Source organism: Scyliorhinus torazame, chromosome 2 (genome assembly GCF_047496885.1).
Source record: "Scyliorhinus torazame isolate Kashiwa2021f chromosome 2, sScyTor2.1, whole genome shotgun sequence".
Lineage (NCBI taxonomy): Eukaryota > Metazoa > Chordata > Chondrichthyes > Carcharhiniformes > Scyliorhinidae > Scyliorhinus > Scyliorhinus torazame.
This window is the reverse complement of record NC_092708.1, coordinates 76550400-76569146: the sequence shown is the minus strand read 5'-3', so window position 1 is coordinate 76569146 and position 18747 is coordinate 76550400. Positions and strand designations below refer to the sequence as shown.

The 18747-nt window shown below is 52.1% G+C and overlaps 1 protein-coding gene across 1 annotated transcript in view; it reads right to left on the bottom strand.

The window, feature by feature from the left end:
- The window catches only part of LOC140388578 (inactive dipeptidyl peptidase 10-like), a 1987526-nt gene that overhangs the window by 1904086 nt on the left and 64693 nt on the right, over positions 1-18747 (bottom strand). The window lies entirely within an intron of this gene.

Sequence of the window (18747 nt, the reverse complement as noted above, 5' to 3'; positions counted from 1 at the left end):
ACTACTGGGCAGTCATGTTCCTGAATGGAACCCTGGCTCAATTAGTTTTATTTTTTTGTTTAGAGACATCGATGAATAGAGTCACAGGGCTACTAATTAACTTTTAACAAAAGAATAAAGTTTTTATTAAACATGAAAAGTTTGTTTCTGCTACAATACTCCTTCACCCCACCTGTATGTTTACAGATGGACACAGATTTTTAAGGATAACACAAGTTACAAAATCTATCTTGTACTGTAATATTCTTGGTAAGTATAAAGTCTATGTAAACCAATAGGCTAACTGTAGTCAGACACACCACACTCTGAAGCCAAGTGGCAGATGTCATCCATTACAACTTCTGTGGATTTCTGATCAAATCCACCAGATGCCTCTCACGCTGTGAACCACCTGGTCTCATTGGAACTCTAACTTTCACATGAGTGTTACCGAACTCCACTCTTGGAAAAATATGCATTGGAATTTTCTCCCAAACAACCCCTTTTCTCTCAGATGCCTTCACCAAGGATCCACTTCCAGGATTTCAATATCTCCTTTCAGTACTCCTTTGCTTTGGTCTGCTACGTGCAGTCAAGCTTCTACACAATCGCTCAGATACTCTGCCAAGCCAAACAAAAACACTGCTTCACAAGGTTTTTTGTTACATTCGTTTACAGGATGTGGGTAGACCAGCACTTATTGCCCATTCCTAGTTGCCCTTGACAAGATGATGGTGAGTTGACTTCTTGAACTGCTACATTACCTGAAGTATAGGTAACCACTGTGCTGAGAGGGAGTGAATTCATGGGGTTTTGACCCAGTGACAGTGAAAGAACAGCGATATATTTGAAAGTCATGATGGTGAGTGACTTGGTGGTGTTCCCAGGATTCTGCCGCTCTTGTCTGTCTAAATGGTAGTGGTCATAGGTTTGGAAGGTGCTGCCTAAGGAACCTTGTCGGCTTTCTGCAGTGCATCTTGTACATAGTACACGTGACTGCCAATATTTATCGATGGTGGAAGAATTGAATATTTGTGCAAGGGATAGCAATCAAGCGGGCTGCTTTGTTCTGGGATGGTTTTGTTAGTCTGTACTCATCCAGGCACGTGGAGAATATTCTATTACATTCCTAACTTGTGCCTTGTAGATAGTGGACAGACTTTGGAGGTCAGGAGATGAGTTACTTGCCACAGGATTCCTAGCCATTGACCTGCTCTAGTGGCCACAGTATTTATATCGCAAGCCCAGTTCAATTTCTGGTCCATGATAACTCCCAGGATGTTGATAGTGGAGGATCCAGTGCTGGTAATGCCATTGAATGTCCAGGGGCAATAGTTAGACGCTCTCTTGTTGGAGATGGTCATTGCCTGGCACTTGCGTGGTATGAATGTTACATGCTACTTGTAAGTCCAAGCTAGGATATTGTCCAGTTCTTGTGGCACTTGGACATGGACTGCTTCAGTATCTGAGGAGTCACTATTGAACATCCCCAATCCTGATCTTATGATTGAAGGAACATCATTGAAGAAGTAGCTGAAGTTGGTTGGGCCCAGCACATTGCCCTGTGGAATTCCTGCAGTGATGTCCTGAAGCTCAGATTATTGACCTCCAATTACCACAACCATCTTCTTTTGTGCCAGGTATGACCCCAACCAGTGCAGGGTTTTATCTCGATTCCCTTTGACTCCAATTTAGCTAGGGCTCCTTGATGTCATACTTGGTCACATGTTGCCTTGCTGTCAAGGACAGTCACTCTCAACTCACCTCTGGCATTCAGCTCTTTTGTCCATGTTTGAACCAAGGCTGTCATGAGGTCAGGAGCTGAGTGACCCTGGCAGAATCTAAACTGAGCGTCCATGAGCAAGTTATTGCTGAGTAAGTCCTGCTTGACAGCACTGTTGATGACCCCTCCCATCTCTTTGCTGATGCTGTCTTGCATACAGGACACACCCGTGCAAATTTCCACAATGCAGGTTAGATGCCAGTGTTGTAGCAGTACTGACCCAGCTTGGCTGGGGGAGCGGGACGTTCTGGAGCATATGTCTTCAGTACTATTGGAATTCCTGGAATGAAGAGCTTGTCGTATGAGGAACGGTTGAAGACGCTGGGTCTATACTGGTTGGAGTTTAGAAGGATTAGGGGGGATCTTACTGAAACTGACAGGATATTGCGAAGACTGGATACAGTGGATGTGGAGAGGATGTTCCCACTTGTAGGAAAAACTAGAACCAGAGGACACAATCTCAGACTAAAGGGAGGCTCCTTTAAAACAGAGATGAGGAGGAATATCTTCAGCCAGAGAGTGGTGAATCTGTGGAACTCTTGGCCGCAGAAGACTATGGAGGCAAAATCACTGAGTGTCTTTAAGACAGAGATAGATAGGTTCTTGAATAATAGGGGGATCAGGGGTTATGGGGAGAAGGCAGGAGAATGGGGATGAGAAAAATATCAGCCATGATTGAATGGCGGAGCAGACTCGATGGGCCGAGTGACCTAATTCTTCTCCTATGTCTTATGGTCTTATTGCCGAAGTATTTCCCAGGGTGGAAATGGTTGTCACGAGGGGACATAATTTTAAGGTGATAGGAGGAAGGTATAGGGGGGATGTCAAGAGGTAGGTTCTTTACACACAGAGAGTTTCAGGGGGTCCAGAGTCAATGTTCAGTACTCCCAGATCAACTCATCTCAAATGTATAACCACTGTGGCACCACCTCTGTTGTATCTGTCCTGCCGGTGAGACAGGTCATACCAGGAATAATAATGGTTGTGTGTGGGGCATTATCTGTAAAGTAAGATTTTGTGAGTATGACTAAATCCAGTTGTTGCTTGACTAGTCTGTAAGTCTGCACAAGCCCCCAGATGTTAGTAAGGAGGACTTTGCAGGTTTGACGGGTCTGGGTTTGCCGTTGCCATTTCTGGTGCCTAGGTCAATGCCAGGTGTTCCGTGCAGTTCCATTCCTTTTTGTTCCATTTGTATCAGTTAAATATAAGTGAGTGGCTTGCGAGGCCATTTCAGAGGGCATTTAAGAGTTAACCACATTGCCGTGTGTCTGGAGCCACATGTAGGCCAGACCAGGTAAGGACAGGAGGTTCTCTTCTCTAAAGGACATTAGTGAACCAGAAGGGTTTTTCCGATAATCCACAATGATTTAATGGTCATCTTTAGTCTTTTAATTCCAGATTTATTTTGAGTTTAAATTCCACCATCAAACCGGGGTCCCCAGAGCACCACCTTGGTCCACTGAATTATTAGCCAAGTGACAATACCATTGTGTCACCACCTCCCCTGAAGTGTCACCAACCTTTTGATACTCTATTTTAATTCTGTTTGCTATAACTGTCTTTATCACCAAGGGCACTTTCTCTGCTTGTTACTTTCACTTCACCCAACAGGACCTTGTTTAACTTATTATTCTTTGTTCCTTTAATTTAGCTGTCTTTGTGAGGCACTTTTACCCCAGCTCCCTGGTTTCTGCACTTTCTCTGGCTCTTTGGGAAGTCTGCTTTTTGCAGCTCCCTTGTTATGTCCAGTTACTTCTGGGTCCAGTTTAAAACTAAAGCTCAAAAGTTTTTTCTAACCAAAGGTGGCCCCTGGTTGCAAAGCAACAGCCTGGTCTTTATTTAACCCTTTTTATTATCATATCGTAAACTCTTTAGTTACAATGCAGGCACAGTTTGAAATGAAACAAAATCCCACAGACATGCAGCCACCTTTGTTTCACGTGAGTTAATTGAAGTTTTAACCCTTTCTTCCACAGAAACACAAAATTAAACTTACTTGAAGCAATACCTTATTTTCAACACCCACAAATACAAATATAGGTTACTTAAAACTACCTGTTTCCTGACAAAAGGCTTAAGTTGCGTCCCTGAACTCTGCTCTAAACTATGTAACCATTTAAATTACCTACTTTGGCCCAAACAAATTATATCTTTCAGTATTCAAGGAATTTGCTCGCTGTCAAAAACAATATAATTCACTCTGTAATTTAAAGCTTCAGTCCCAGAATCATCTGCAACACTCTTCTCTGAAGTATTTTTGAATAACTGTTATCAGCACCAATGAGTAATGCAGGGTTAAGAAAACTGGGGCGTCATTCTCCGACCCCCCGCCGGGTCGGAGAATGGCCGTTGGCCGCCGTGAATCCCGCCCCCGCCCCCGCCGAAGTCTCCGAAGGGAGAAAAGTCGGCGGGGCGTTAATGGCGCCGCTGCCGCGGAGAATGTCACGGGCCTGCGCAAGGCAGCCGATTTTCGGCCTGCCGATATTCTCCCTTCCGGATGGGCCGAAGTCCCGTCGACGTGATGACCGTTCACGTCGACGTCAATCAAACCTCCTTTTCATCGGCGTGACCCGGTGCTCCAGGCTCACGCCGACCAGCGAGGAGGTGAGTGACGGCCTGGGGGGTTGGCTCTGGGCAGGAAATGGCGTGGCCGCAGACTGATTGCCTGAGAAGAGGTGTGTCTCGGCTTGTGTGTGTGTGCGGCGGGGGGGGGGGGGGGGTGGTTAGAGTAGGCTGGGCTCCGGGGGAGTGCCGGGAGGGGGTCCGTGCCGGGGTGGAGGTTGTGGAGGGGGTCCGTGCCGGGGTGGAGGTTGGGGGTTGTGGAGGGGGTCCGTGCCGGGGTGGAGGTTGGGGGGGGGGGGTCCGTGCTGGGGTGGAGGTTGGGGGTTGGGGAGGGGGTCCGTGCCGGGGTGGAGGTTGGGGGTTGTGGAGGGGGTCCGTGCCGGGGTGGAGGTTGGGGGTTGTGGAGGGGGTCCGTGCCGGGGTGGAGGTTGGGGGTTGTGGAGGGGGTCCGTGCCGGGGTGGAGGTTGGGGGGGGGGGGTCCGTGCTGGGGTGGAGGTTGGGGGTTGTGGAGGGGGTCCGTGCCGGGGTGGAGGTTGGGGGGGGGGGGTCCGTGCCGGGGTGGAGGTTGGGGGTTGTGGAGGGGGTCCGTGCCGGGGTGGAGGTTGGGGGGGGGGGGTCCGTGCCGGGGTGGAGGTTGGGGGTTGTGGAGGGGGTCCGTGCCGGGGTGGAGGTTGGGGGGGGGGGGTCCGTGCTGGGGTGGAGGTTGGGGGTTGTGGAGGGGGTCCGTGCCGGGGTGGAGGTTGTGGAGGGGGTCCGTGCCGGGGTGGAGGTTGGGGGTTGTGGAGGGGGTCCGTGCCGGGGTGGAGGTTGGGGGGGGGGGTCCGTGCCGGGGTGGAGGTTGGGGGTTGTGGAGGGGGTCCGTGCCGGGGTGGAGGTTGGGGGGGGGGGGTCCGTGCTGGGGTGGAGGTTGGGGCGGGGGGGGGTCCGTGCCGGGGTGGGTGATGGGAGGGCAAATGAGTTGGTCCACCTGGCCAGGTGCCAGCCTCCAACAGTTGGACCCATGCGGTCCATGCCACCTGGCTGGGGGGAGGAGGGGATATGGGCAATGATGACATGTCGTCGTTCCCCTCCCCCCCACCAGGTCGTCATGTTTTCAGATCATCCAGCGATGTTGGCCGCCGTGGTGGCAGCCGCTCATGTCTATGTTGCCCTGGATGAGGAGGAGGAGGAGGAGGAGGAGGAGGAGGAGCGTGCCAGAGAGGCGGCGCAGGCTGCCGCAGAGGGGCAGGCGGCAGCCGCCCAGGCTGGAGGGACACCTGACCGACAGGACGAGGAGGGGGAGGAGGACGTCGCGGCCCCACGGCAACGGAGGCACCCGAGGGCGCCCCGTGTGTACCGGCCCCGGCAGTCATACCAGGACCTCACGGACCGGGAATGCAGGAGGAGACTCCGGATGAGCCGGGAAACCGTGGCACACATCTGCCACCTGCTGGCACACCTGTCACCGCGTGGCACTGGCGGGGGACACCCTCTCCCCGTGTCCGTCAAGGTTACGGTGGCCCTGAACTTTTATGCAACGGGGTCATTCCAGGCACCGAGTGGGGACCTGTCCGGCATATCGCAGACATCGGTGCATCGGTGCATCCGGGCAGTGACAGATGCCCTTTATGCCATGGCGCACCGCTACATCCGCTTCCCCGTGGACCGGGCCAGCCAAGATGCCCGGGCCGTGGGCTTCTCTGCCATTGCCGGGTTCCCCATGGTCCAGGGCGCGATCGATGGGATGCACGTCGCCGTGCGGCCACCTGCAGATAACAGGGCCGTGTTCACTAATAGGAAGGGGACCTATTCGATGAACGTACAGGTGGTCTGCGACCACCGCATGATGATCCTGCACGTCTGCGCCCGTTACCCAGGCAGTGTACACGACTCATTCGTGTTGTCGCGGTCATCCATCCCCGGCATGTACGAGGGACGCCATCCCCGGCTGAGGGGCTGGTTGCTGGGCGACAGGGGCTACCCATTGCGATCGTGGCTGATGACGCCTATACGGAGGCCACGCAATGAGGCGGAGAACCGCTACAATGATGCCCATGTAGCGACAAGGGGAGTGATCGAGAGGTGCTTTGGCGTGCTGAAGATGCGTTTCAGGTGCCTGGACCTCTCTGGGGGCGCCCTCCAGTATCGGTCAGATAGGGTCGGCCGCATCATTGTGGTGTGCTGCGTCCTGCACAACATAGCCCAGCAGAGGGGCGATGTGCCGCAGGCAGAGGAGGGCGGAGTGGAGGAGCAGCAGGAAGAGGCCCAGTCCTCCCCAGATGAGGGGGATGGGGGCAATGGTCAGGGCAGACGGGGTAGACACAGACGGGTGGCTGTCCACCGTTACCGGCTGGCCCAGCGGGCACGGGACAGACTGATAGACGCCCGCTTCACTGACTAGATGGGCGTGGGAATCGGGTAGTATGGCCACAGACCGCACACCATGACAACAGCCGACCACCCACACCCCCCACCCATCCATCCACCCAGCACCATCACCCCCCTCCCCAACCCCACACACCCCACCCGCATGCACACCACCCCCCCACTCCCAATTGCCGATCCACCGGCGGCACAACGGGCCGGGCTCACCCAGTTGCGGGTGGACGCGTGTCTATCGCAGGCCATGGAGAATGATGACAGCCCGCCTCCGATGAGCTCCTGGCTCTACATCGTTGGACTATGTCTGACCCATGGCCACAGTACCACCATCCACCCGGACCATCCCTGCATGCGGCTGTGATACTGCAGCGCACGGTCCCGTCCTCTGCCCGGGGGATGTTGATGGCGGCCCAGGGGGAAGGGGGCAGACTCACCTGGGGCTGACGTAAGACCACCCCTCACACACACACTTGCGCTCAACGTACATGACACCCCCGCACACTTTGGACAGAGCATAAAGGCAGCTTCGGTAGGTGTAACATTGACTTTAATAACCAAAGGAGTTCATGCACGTGCCCTAGCGCCTAAAACTCATCTGTGCCCTGCACCCGTGCCAACTTACTCAGTGTCTAATTGTTTGGCCTTACGGGCCCTTTGACTACGTCTACGTGGTTCCCCAGACGGTACAGCAGAACTGGAGGTGGACTCCTGTGATTCCTGCCCTCTGACACTGGATCCCTTTGGCGGCCGTTTCCTGGGGCGTCCTGGCCTAGATGGGCCAGGCTGCGGCCCGGGCGACTGGGATGGCGAGCTGCCAGCCTGTCCTGCCCGTTGCCCACCCGATGCACCTGGGACGGAAGGGGGGGAGTCCGAGGTGTCGCGGTGTACCGGGACCTCCCCTACAGAGGGAGCCGGGATGGACCACACCACCTCCTCCTCCCTCGGGGTGCCCGATGGCCCCCAGGCCTCTACATGGGTGGGGGATGCGAACGGACTGGCCATCCGACGCGCCCCCGACATCTGGCGCTGCCAGTCCTGGAGGCCCGTGCTGGTATCGACAGGGGTCTGCAGGTTTGCAGCCATGGAGCCCAGGGGGTTGTCGAACCCTGTCTGCGACAGTGCGACGCCAGCTCGCACATGGCCACTGGCGCCGATGCCCTCAGCGATGGCCTGCTGAGACTGGGCCATGGCCTGCAGAGACTGGGCCATGGCCTGCAGAGACTGGGCTATGGCCTGCTGAGACTGGGCCATGGCCTGCTGAGACTGGGCTATGGCGTTGAGCGCCTCTGCCATCTGGCGCTGGCACTGGCTCATGGCCTCCTGTGAGAGGGCAGCCATTTCCTGGGCCACAGACGCCGCCTGCACGGAAGGCCCCAGGCCTCGCAAACCGTTCCCCATGTCTGACACCGTCGCACCCATTGCCTCCACCGCGGACGCCACCCGTGCGGTGTCAGCCTGGGTGGCACGCATGACCGGGACCACTCCCAGCTCCTGGACGCGGGTGGACTCCTCCACCTGCGACCGCAGCCGCCGCAAGCCACCCGTCACCCTATTCGCTCGTCTCCGTGTCGGTGGTTGCATCGGATCTATGTGTGGGTGTGGTAACTGCAGGAACCCGGGATCCATCTGGGCGGCAGATGTTCGCTTGGCCTGGGCTGCCCTCCGACCGCCCGGTCCCTCTGCTGCTCCTACCTCCACCTGCTGTACCGGGACGGCTGTGTTGTGCGCACCAGTGAGTGTACCAGACGCCTCATCACTAAAGTGCCCAACCGTGGTGAGTGTTTCTGCGATGGTGGAGGGTGTTGGTGACAGCAGTGGCGTTGTGTCGTGCTCTTCGTCCCACTCTGAGTCCATGGCACTTTGGGGTGGGGGTTCGTCTCCACCCATCCACTCTGAGTCACTGTCCGGTATTTCGTCTTCCCGGGTAGGGGTGTCCTGGGTAGTGCTGTCCCGGGTAGTGCTGTCCCGGGTAGGGGTGTCCTGGGTAGTGGTGTCCCGGGTAGGGGTGTCCTGGATAGTGGTGTCCTGGGTAGTGGTGTCCTGGCTCGGATGTGACGGGGGCCTGTGGCTGCCCCCCTCATCGCTGGGTGGTCGCTCCCGCACGTGACGGGGGTGTCGTCTCCCTGTTGCTCCAGGTCTCTCCGTCTCCCGTGGTCTCCGAGGGGCATCCTGCGGGCGTCGCATGCTGGAGGGTTCGGGTCTCTCCGTCTCCCGTGGTCTCCGAGGGGCATCCTGCGGGCGGTCTGCATCTGCGGGGATGGGTGCCTGGACGTTTGGTCCTGCGATACACAATGAAGCATGCATGGTTAGACATCAGGCAGTGATCAGGTGATACGGGAGAGGGGGATATAGGGGAGGGGGGATATGGGGACGGGCTGTTGGTGGCTCACTTGCTCGTGGGGCCCCGACCTCTGCATCAGCAACCTCCCGGTCGTCAGGTCCGCCAGCCAGTTCCAGGGCCCTTTCCTCGTGTACGGTCAGTGGCCTCTCATCAGCGGGCCCTCCTCCAGTCCTCACATGCTCCCTATTGTTGTGTGCGCGCTTCTCCTGGGGGGGGGGGGGGGGGGGGGTGGTGGCAGGGGTAAAAGGCAACAGTGTTAGGCAGGTATATGAATGCACGCCATCGGTTGCGCGTGCATTGCAGAGGTTAAGGTTAGGGCTGGATTCACTTGGGGATATGGGGGATATGGGGGAGGGGGGATATGGGGGAGGGGGGATATGGGGGATATGGGGGAGGGGGGATATGGGGGATATGGGGGAGGGGGGATATGGGGGATATGGGGGAGGGGGGATATGGGGGAGGGGGGAATATGGGGGATATGTGGGAGGGGGGATATGGGGGAGGGGGGATATGGGGGAGGGGGGATATGGGGGATATGGGGGAGGGGGGATATGGGGGATATGTGGGAGGGGGGATATGGGGGAGGGGGGATATGGGGGATATGGGGGAGGGGGGATATGGGGGAGGGGGGATATGGGGGAGGGGGGAATATGGGGGATATGGGGGAGGGGGGATATGGGGGAGGGGGGGATATGGGGGAGGGGGGATATGGGGGATATGGGGGAGGGGGGATATGGGGGAGGGTGGATATGTGGGAGGGGGGGATATGGGGGAGGGGGGATATGGGGGAGGGGGGATATGGGGATATGGGGGAGGGGGGAATATGGGGGATATGGGGGAGGGGGGGATATGGGGGAGGGGGGAATATGGGGGATATGGGGGAGGGGGGATATGGGGGATATGGGGGAGGGGGGGATTTGGGGGAGAGGGGATATGGGGGATATGGGGGACGCTCACCCTGCCTGCTCTGACGAGGTCGTTCACCTTCTTGTGGCACTGGGTGCCTGTCCGTGGTGTCAGGGCCACAGCGGTGACGGCCTCTGCCACCTCCCTCCACAGACGCCGGCTGTGGCGTGGGGCAACTCTGCGGCCGTGCCCGGGATACAGGGCGTCCCTCCTCTGCTCCACCGCATCCAGGAGCGCCTCCACATCGCGTGACTCGAACCTCGGGGCTGAGCGACGGCCAGCCATCAAGTCGGGTGTTGCGGTCGGCTGTTCCGGTCGGGTGGGGGGGGAGCTGCGCGGCCTTATGAGCCGTCACGCCGTGCAGCGCGTATGACGCTGCACGGCGTGAACCACTGCGCAAGCGCGGATCCCGTTACGTCGCTGCTAGCCCATTTCGGGCCGCAGACTATCGGCCCATTTTTATGACGTGACGCAAGTGGGATTTGCGCCGTTTTTTGCGCCGATCGGCGGAGTTTCCGCCGATAACGGAGAATTTCGCCCCAGATCTTGATTTATGTCCAAGATTACTCTCATTAATTGATTTGTCTTCCTCTTAATCGTTTTACATTGACTGGTACTTCCAGTGGGTGGATGATAATCAGCCCCAAATCCTTTCCCATTCTTTGTAATGGATGGCCATTAAAAGGAATGCATTTCATATTTCCTGTACCAATGTACATTATCTTACATTTATTCACATTAAAATCCATCTGGCATTTCATGGCCCATCCACTTAATTGATCCAAATCCTTCCAAATGCAATAAATCTCCCTTAAACTAGTCACCTGGTCACAAAGTTTGACGCCATCTGCAAATTTTATAATACTTTAATAATTATATTATACTACGAAATTACACGTTATATTGCTCACGGGTGAAAATGAGCCAGAGGATTCAGGGTTAGGTTCTGGCATTAAAAACAGAACATTTTTAATTATATGAGCTGAATCTGCCAGATGCCTAGTAGGCTCTTTGCTGTGCGCTGGGCTATGCACGATCCACACAGATAAAACAGCGAATATCCTGAAAAGCAAACACTACTGTTACTGGACTGGTAATTTTCACTTTCTGATACCAGAAATGAGGAAACTCTTTCTTGAAATTTTTTTAATGCGTTTGTACTGAATTAGCATTGCTAAGGTTAGAATTTTACCAGCAGGCTACAGGCTGGTTGTTTCACACAGCTACCATGCAACAGCAACATGAGTAGTATCCACAACTAACAGGATGCTGCTGTCAAGCTGGAAAGACGTTCTGCCTATCACACAAATTAATAATGCGGTAAATGAATTTCAGTGCCAGTGCGATACTAGGTATGTAGGCCATATGGCTCAAAGACTGGCGGATAAGACCATAAGACATAGGAGCAGAATTAGGTTACTCGGCCCATTGAGTCTGCTCCTCCATTCAATCATGGCTGATTTGTTTCTCATCCCCATTCTCCTGCCTTCTCCCCATAACTCCTGATACTCTTATTAGTCAAGAACCTATCTGTCTCTGTCTTCAAGACACTCAGTGATTTGGCCTCCTCAGCCTTCTGTGGCAAAGAGTTCCACAGATTCACCAGCCTCTGGCTGAAGAAATTCCTCCTCATCTCTATTTTAAAGGATCGTCCCTTTAGTCTGAGATTGTGTCCTCTGGTTCTAGTTTTCCCTACAAGTGGAAACATCCTCATCACATCCACTCTATCCAGGCCTCGCAGTATCCTCTAAGTTTCATAAGATCCCCCCTCATCCTTCTCAACTCCAATGAGTATAGATCCAGCGTCCTCAACCCTTCCTCATACGACAAGCTCTTCATTCCAGATATCATTCTTGTGAACTTACTCTGGACCCTTTCCAAGGCCAGCACATCCTTCCTTAGACACAGGGCTCACAATACTCCAAAGGGGTCTTATCAGAGCCTTATACAGCCTCAGAAGTACATCCATTGAAGAACTTACAAGAAACAGGAGGATCATATCAAACAGCATGTCTCTTCCATCCACTGTTTGCAACAGGAAATGTACAGACCACAGCCAACCTGCCCATGCTTGAAGAACTCAAAATACAGTATCCAACATTAGATGTGTTTCCACGATTGGGCAACATTTGCTAAATAATAACCCTCAGTGTGCTGACAATTATGCTCATAAATAATTTAAGACTGTCAGTCGCGTTGGCAATGTGACACATGTACGTGCACTGGAAAGTAACATATATTAAGACAGAGGGCTCTGTTGTTTGCAGACAGAAAGACCAAGTACACACACTGTGCCTGTTTCAGCCAAACAATATAAATGACAGCCATTCTCTGGTTCGATCCTCAGGGCAATGTCTTGGCTAATCATTAAATCGATTTAAATTTCAAACAATGCTTGGCAGTTAACGTGTAGTTATCATCAACTGATGTATTCTCCATGGCAATGCTTCTACCAATCAGAATCTACTTGTCAATCAATCCGCACGCTCATCCGATGTAATTTTACTGTTTCCCCAGTCATTGGTATTCTTGTGACTTGTCCTGATGTGGTCAAGACAAAAGGCTTTGACAAAAAAAACTATTTTTCAGCAATATTCAAGTTTTGTACTCCCAACGACTAAAATAATACTGTGGATATTGGAAGTCTGAAATAAAAACAGGAAATCCAGGCAATCCCTCAGCAGGCCATTGACTGAGTATTTCCAAAATTTTCTCTTTCTACTTGTAAACCGGATATTTCCTGCTTAAAGCAAGATCAACCTCTCTAAAAAGCTGCTGAGAAAACATAGATGAAAGAATTTCTGTGGTGATATCTTACAGGTACATGGCCTGTAAATTCTTCAATGGGTGCAACTCAGATGTGAGACCTGAAACTGCACCCAATTACATTCCTAAGCTCATTAGAAAATGGCCCAACATAGAATGGGCAGGAATCAGTGTAAACAAATGGGACTCAAGGAAAGTGCTGAACTCACAACCTGCACTTTCATACTTAAAGAAGACATGTATGTTTCAAATGATTCAACCATCATCCATGCACTTAAGGCATAGCATGTTTAGGAACTGTAATTAGGCAAGCTTTTCACTTCATAATGTGATTTCTGAATACCATTAAAATGCATGAAAATGGAATGGAAAGTACAGAGTCAGTCTCAATGAGAATCAAGCAAACAAAAAGTTGAAATTCCAATACAAAAAAGACTTTCTTCCTTATAATGCATGGTAAGAAGTCTTACAACACCAGGTTGAAGTCCAACAGGTTTGTTTCAAATCACTAGCTTTTGGAGCACTGCTCCTTCCTCAGGAGAATGAAGAGGTTGGTTCCAGAAACATATATATAGACAAAGTCAAAGGTGCAAGGCAATGCTTAGAATGCGTGCATTTGCAGGTAACTCAGTCTTTACAGATCCAGCGAGAGGGGTAATCCCAGGTTAAAGAGGTATGAATTATCTCAAACCAGGACAGTTGGTAGGATTTCGCAAGCCCAGGCCAGATGGTAGTGGTGGTGGTGGTGGTTGGGGGTGGGGGAGGGGAGGGGGGGTGAATGTAATGCAACATGAATCCAAGGTCCCGGATGAGGCCATACTCGCGTGTGCGGAACTTGGCTATAAAGTATCTGTTCGGCAGGAACACTACAGACAGTGCCAGCAGATCCGACCCCGCCAACTGAACAGACTGATCAAGACCTTGGATCCAGACCTTCAGAGCGCCCTACGTGCTCTCATCCCACGTACTCCCTGCGTTGGAGATCTCTACTGCCTCCCGAAAATACACAAGACCAACTCACCAGGCCGACCTGTCGTATCAGGCAATGGGACCCTGTGTGAGAACCTCTCTGGCTACATCGAGGGCATCTTGAAACACATCGTACAAGGAACATACAAAGATTGCCATGGCAGGGTTGTGTGGTGTTGTGGTCGCTGTTCTGAAGGCTGGGTAGTTTGCTGCAAACAATGGTTTGTTTGAGGTTGCACGGTTGCTTCACAATGGCAGGGTTTCCGCCATTGGGTCACTGTCTGTGTGGAGTCTGCACGTTCTCTCTGGGTTTGTGTGGGTTCTCCCGAGGTATTCCGGTTTCCTGCCACAAGTCCCGAAAGACGTGCTTGTTAAGTGAATTGGACATTCTGAATTCTCCCTCTGTATACCCGAACAGGCGCCAGAGTGTGGCGACTAGGGGATTTTCACAGTAACTTCATTGCAGTGTTAATGTAAGCCTACTTGTGACAATAATAAAGATTATTATTAGGTCTCTTCTGAGCAACGGTCATTCAGGCATTGATATCTATGTTCCACTTCTTGAGGTTTGCCTTCAAGGTGTCTTTGAACAGCTTCCTTTGTCCTCCTCATGTTCAAGGTCTTTCCTTGAGCTGTGTAAAGAAGATTTGCTTTGGAAGTCGGGACTCTGACATCCTAAGCATATAAGCATATGGGCAGCCCAGTGGAGTTGGTTTCAGGTGATCATGGTCTCGATACTGGTGCTATTGACTCCTCCAAGGACAATTGTCCACCCAGCTGCTTCAGAGCTAAAGTACATTTTAATTTTGCAATATATTTTAAATTGTGTTGTGTAAGAGTCTCCCTGATGTAATGTTTATCCTTACAAGTCTTAGTGATTACTTCAAATGCTTTAACAAATGTTAATGCCTTAGCTGACGTATGCAAGCCTCCTGTAAGCTAATGTGAACTATCACTCTGACAGGTATTGCAGAATCCATTGCAAATTCAAAATCTGTAATCATGCTTCACCTCCGCTGGGGTATCACAGTTATAGCTTGGCTTCTTAAAATCCTTGAACTTCTTTTGAGGCTTTGACGTAGATGCAGGAATCATGACAGAAGGGTCAGGCTACATTTCTGCCTGGCGAGGAAGCAAATCAGTACCACCCCTCAGAGTGTACAGGCAAGGGGACATCCTGAAATGATGTCAGAGGAGATGTGTGCCAGGATTCTGCTCTTGAGCAGCTGCTATCTTCAGACTTTGAGCTTGTTATATGTCTGAACCCTCTCTTCCTCATCTCATTCCCACTCCCCCATCCTAGCCCTGGAACATAACCTATACATCCCTTTACATCAAGGTGCAATTTAGCATGGCCAATCCACCTAAAATGCACACCTTTGGACTTTGGGGAGAAACCAGAGCACTTGGAGGAAACACATGCAGACATGGGGAAAATATACAAACTTCACATAGATAGTCACCAAAGGCAGCAGTGCTAACCATTGTGCCACTGCCGTTTCCTCTGGGTGCTTCTATTTCCTTCCACAGACCAACAAAATGCAGGTTAGGTGGATTGGCCTTGCTCAATTTCCCCTTAGTGTCCAAAGGTTAGGTGGGGTTATGGAGATCGGGCGTAGGCTTGGGTCTGGGTAGTGTGCTCTTTCGGAGCATCGGTGCAGACTCGATGGGCCGAATGGCTTATTCTGCACTTTAGTGATTCTATGGTTCTATAAACACAAATCAAAAAAATACCAGATGTTACAAGGACAGTAACAGCAAAAAGCCCTGGGGTGCTTTTAACATCTTATGACCATAATCTAAATTAAAACATACAAACACTTTTAAGCATACCACATGCAAAATTATATAATAATGTAGTGCAGATTTAAATAGTTTCACAGATTTAAAACAAATAACAAAACCTCGGTTCACTTACAAATAATCACCTTTAATCATAAAAAATAAAATAAAAAATTACTTTGAAAGAACCAATAACAGCAATGCCTGGATACGAAAAGCAAAAAATAAACTGTTAAAAACCTTCTACATACCTTTAAAACACTTGTTAAACATGTTGCCTTCAATATAAATGTGCAGTTTAAATGCCTGCCCTCAATGGGTGTTCCCAACTTGGCCCCGTTATAAGGGGTGGGGCTGCACTCCTCCTGCACCACGCTGGAGCTTGCGCAGACTGTTGCACTGGAGGCCCATGGCTGCCGCATGGACAGGACGGCTCGCCTCGATATCTGAGCACAGGTAAGTGCTCAGTTTTCCCCTCTCAGAATCGGTGCCCCATGGCTTTCCGATGGTAGCCGGATGTTATAGGCCGTTAGAATTACTTACCCAAAATTCTGCAATCATGTGAGTCCCCCAATTGACTTGTATCCCAATTTTGCATGTCTTTAGGCACAGACATAAAGGAAATCCCAGGTCCTTATGTCATTGGAATCCATATGACAAAATGAAGATATCTAATTCAGGACCAATGGCGCAGTGACATGCTGGTAAATGCATAACTAATTATGTGTAGATCAGCATTTCTAAATAACAGGAGACCTTGCGATTGACTCCTGCTCAGTCATGTGGTAGAGACATTGGATAATGCAGTCAAGGTTGAAATATTAAATAAATCAATTGAATTCAAGCCCTTTTTTCATGCCAATTTTTCTCCCTTGCTATAATTTAGGAAATGCTGACTATCGCTGGAGTACAATTCCACAGGTCCCAGGTGCCCTTTGATACCAGTGCAATATTCACCTATGATTTTTGACTTTTAATAGTGTAGCTCAAACTGCACCATTATAATTACTTGCCCCAAAATTGTGCAATCTTTTGTGTTCCCCAATTGGAGAATACAATTGTTGAGCCTGAGCTCAGCATATTCACACGTGCACAATTCCAGTTAGCATTGTTGGACAGTAATCAGTAGTAACAATCTGACTGAACTTCACTCCCCTTAGTGCCGCTACCATCCTCCTGACAGTCGTCATCTACATCAGCACAGCCGCAAGATCAAATTTACTCAGCTCACTTGGCTAGACAGCTGGTTCATAATGCAGAGCAAAGCCAGCAGGACAGGTTCAATTCCCGTACCGGCTGAGGTTATTCAAGCCCCGCCTTCTCAACCATGCCCCTTGCCTGAGGTGTGGTGATCCTCAGGTTAAATCACCAGTCAGCTCTCCCCCTCAAAGGGGCAAGCAGCCTATGGTCACCTGGGACTATGACGACTTTACCTTTACTTCTGTGACTAAGTTATTCACTGGGTATATTAGCTGCACCATCAGAAGTGTCATCTTATATCGTCCAATTGCATCGGTGCTCAATATAATTTACAATGCAGGCACTGAAGTGTGTAAAAGATCTCAAAAATTCTGTTAACTCTATCTTATTTATCTAAATGCTGTTGTTATAAATAAAGAGTAGAGGCAGAAAGTACAAAATCCAGAGAGTTATGTTTAGCCTGTATAAAATATTACTTTGACCCCCACCTCGAATATTATGCCTATTTGTGGGCACAGTGCTTGAGGAAGGATGTGAAGGCATTAGAGTGGGTTTAGAAGAGATTTACGAGAGCAGTTCCAGAGAGGGGGATTACAGTTACACGGAAAAATTGGAGAATCTGGGATAGCTCTTGAAAAGGTTAAGCGAAGACTTAGTTGAGCTGTTTAAAATCATAAAGATTTAGAAAGATAAGTACTGAGAATGTGTTTGCAAAGTCTGAAGGGTTGATAATGATAGGGCACAGAGTTGAGGGATAGTAATTAATGGAGACAATGGGGGCCTTACCTGCAGGCTGCAGAGCTGGTGAGAGCCACACATTGGGCGCGATTCTCCACTCCCACGCCGAAGTGGCCGCGCCGTCGTGAACGCCGTCGAGGTTCACGACGGCGCGGAACGGCCATGATCCCGACCGATTCAGGGCCCGAAAAGGGCTAGGATCGGGGCCGCGAGAACCTCGGGGGGGGGGGGGCATTCTGCGAAGGCCGCGTCGTCACCGTGAGACGCCCGAATGACGCACCGCTGCATCATAAATTGCGCGAACCGCGCACAGAGGACCCGGAGGAGAACTGAGGAGATGGCTGAGCCCCGAAGAGCCGCACCGAGGTTCCGGGATACGGACCTGGACACCCTGGTGGATGAGGTGGAGCGGAGAAGGGACACCCTCTGCCCAAGACGTGGGCATCGCCAGCCATCCAGCGCGGTGAGGCGTGGCTGGCGGGAGGTGGGCACTGCAGTCAGTGCTGTGGGGCAGACCTCCCGGACGGGGGAGCAGTGCCGCAAGAAGCTGCACGACCTCACCCGGGCTGCCAGGGTAAGTGCCATGAGGGTGCCCCCAGGCCCCCCCCCTCCCCGGCACGGGGGTGGAAGTGGGGTTGGGGGGGGGGGGGGGGCGTTGGGAGTGTTGGGGGGGACTGGGGCATATGGGGCGATTTTGGGGGGGTCACGGGGGTTGGGGGGCGTTGGGAATGTTGGGGGGACTGGGGCATCAGGGGCGATGTTGGGGGGGGTTCAGGGGGTTTGGGGGGGGTCACGGTGCCCAACTATCTACTCGACTCACATGAGCCCCGGGACCCCCCTGGAGCGAACCCATGGCATGCTGTCTCCTGAACCAGGAACAATGTTGTCAATATCTGCATGCCCTGATGATACCCGCCTAATGGTGATGCTTTATCCGCCACCCCCCCAGGACAAGACAGCGCATAAACAGCGGGAGCGCATGAGAACCGAAGGGGGTACTCCCGTCCTGCACTCCCTAACCATTCACGAGCAGAGGGCCGTGGACCTCGCTGGGGGATCCGCCACCCGGGAGATCGCGCCATGCCAGGTCGGAGGCGCAGAAGCAAGTGAGAGAACCCTGCATGTCCTCACCCCCCCAACCCGTCATTGCCCCCTCACACGCTGGCCACTGCACCCCAGATCCCATCCCCCCTCACACTCTGGCCACTGCACCCCAGATCCCATCGCTCCTCACACTCTGGCCACTGCACCCCAGATCCCATCCCCCCTCACATTCTGGCCACTGCACCCCAGATCCCATCCCCCCTCACATTCTGGCCACTGCACCCCAGATCCCATCCCCCCTCACACTCTGGCCAC